This window comes from Monopterus albus, unplaced genomic scaffold (genome assembly GCF_001952655.1).
Source record: "Monopterus albus unplaced genomic scaffold, M_albus_1.0 scaffold246.1, whole genome shotgun sequence".
NCBI classification, from domain to species: domain Eukaryota; kingdom Metazoa; phylum Chordata; class Actinopteri; order Synbranchiformes; family Synbranchidae; genus Monopterus; species Monopterus albus.
The window spans coordinates 223,706-226,272 of NW_018128126.1; positions in this window are offsets into that span (position 1 = coordinate 223,706).

Below are 2,567 nucleotides of genomic sequence, written 5' to 3' on the forward strand. Positions count from 1 at the left end.
AGGAGGCTACCCCCCCCCCCCCCAAGAGAGGTGGGTGTGCAGTCATCTGTGTGTAGTGGGTGTAGAGCAGGGGGCTCAGCACACAGCCTTGAGGGGAGCCATTGTTGAGACTGAGGGCTGTGGAGATGTGGGGGCCCACTCTGACCCTCTGGGAGCGGTCAGACAGGAAGTCCTGGATCCAGAGGCAGATGGAGTTCGAAAGTCCCAGGTCCATCAGTTTAGATGCCAGTCTGCAAGAAAGGATGACATTAAACGTAGAGCTAAAATCTATAAAGAGCAGTCTCACATAGCTCCCCTGCTGCTCCAGGTGGGTCAGAGCACTGTGGAGAGTAGTGGTAATAGCATCCTCTGTAGACCTGTTAGCCCTGTATGTGAAGTGATGTCTGTTCAATGTGGGTGCGAGGCAGGAGATGATATGGGACCGGACCAGCCTTTCAAAGCACTTCATGACTACCTGTGTAAGTGCCACTGGCCGGCAGTCATTCAGACAGCAGATGGTGGGCTTCTTTGTAAGAGGGACTATAATTCAGGACTTCAAACAAGGTGGGATGTTGGACTGGTGTAGGGACTGATTGAAGATCCTGGTGAAGGCCAGCCAGCTGGTCCACACAGTCCCTCAGCACACATCCAGATACACAGTTGGGCCCAGCAGCCTTCCTGGGGTTCACAGCCCTCAGTGTATGCCTCACCTTATGCTCCTCCACAGTAAGGGAGGGGTTGCTGTGGGCTGGGAGCTGTGCTCCACCTGCCTCTCGTGGCTCCACTTCAAAACATGCAAAGAAGTAGTTCAGCTCCTCTGCCAGCGAAGCATTCCCGTTGGCTGCCATGATGTTCGATCTGTAGTTGGCAATGTGCTGAACCAGCATGGTTGAAATCCCCAGTGATAATATGCACAGCCTTTGGATACTTGTCTTGTAGGTTGCCAATAGTGCTCTGCAACAATCCTAGAGTGAAATTAGCATTAGCTTCAGGTGAAATTACACAGCTGTTACCATGACAACAAGCAAACCTTTTTTATGCCCCCACACTGGCGATAGTCATGGCTGCTTTTTGTTTTCATGTTGGCCATCCACCTGTCCATCTGTCCATGTGACCCATATCTCAGGAACGCATTGACAGAATTTCTTCAAATTGGGCATAAGTTTGACCTTGTAAAATAAGAAGAAAAGTCCATGATACATTTTGCTCCATGTTAGGCTGTACCTTGCACTCCCCTAATCAGTTTGGTTGAATGGATTTTTAGTTGGTACTGTGATTCTCAGCAACTGTACAAGATGTTAATCGAGCATATGTATAACTAATATATTTAGTATGCCGACAATAGTCACAACTACATTTCATGCGAGGCCTGTCCTCTGCACCAAAGAGACCTTATGGTGGTTTGCACACATCAAATCACATCACTTGAAGTCTCACTATGCTTTCTTGAATAATCACTTAAATGGCACCACTGAGGTGTGGAAGTAGTGAAAATAGTAAAAACGCAGTAGGCTAAAGAGCAGTAAAAACACATTAGTGCTAGTAATAACACAGCAATACACAGAAAATTAAATTGTAGTTAGTTTGGTGGATGACTTGAAACTGTTCCTCTTGTCTGCTCTGATGATGCTAATGATATTTTTGAATGCTCCTCATTTGCAGCATTTGTCCACAATAACTCTACACATTAAGGATTCTACTCCATGGACCAGAAACAAGTGCTATTGGGGTGTTTTTGATTTTTTTCCCTCAATTTATCTTATCTTTGCAACAGACTGTTTAGACTTTGAGTTATTTATTAACAGCAGATAGGGAACTGGACTCTGACTGGCCCCAGGAAAAGTTATCCCACAGGTCTTTCACTGAAATGCTGTTACCTCAGTTATCCCAGTAGATGTACTGTAATACTGTAACTGGTACTGTACTGTAATACCCAACACACAGCAAAAATTGTTATTCATATCACTTTCTCACATTTTACACTTACAGTATCATAAGATAGTAAATAAATATAGTAGATAAACATAGATAAGGGCAGCACGGTGGCGCAATGGTTAGCACCGTTGCCTCACAGCGAGAAAGTTCCAGGTTCGGGCCCCACCCAGGACCCTTCTGTGTGGAGTTTGTATGTTTTCCCCGTGCTTGTGTGGGTTCTCTCCGGGTACTCCGGCTTCCTCCCACAGTCCAAAGACATGCAGCTTAGGTTGATTGGTGTCTCTAAATTGCCCATAGGAGTGTGTGTGATTGTTCATCTATGTGTTAGCCCTGTGATGGATTGGCGACCTGTCCAGGGTGTACCCCGCCTTCGCCCGATTGCTATGTATCATAGCAAAATGATTAACTTTATCACAGTATTTTGTTTTGAGGATTTGAACATTAGCTACCAGATTAATGTCATAAGTTGCAGTTACCCTCAGTTCTACATAACTTTTTAGCGTCTTTAGCTAAACTTATCCACAAAGTTAGTACATCCATCCATCCATCCATCCATTTTCTTCTGCTTATCCAGGACCGGGTCGCGGGGGCAGCAGTCTAAGCAAAGATGCCCAGACCTCCCTCTCTCCAGACACTTCCTCCAGCTCCTCCGG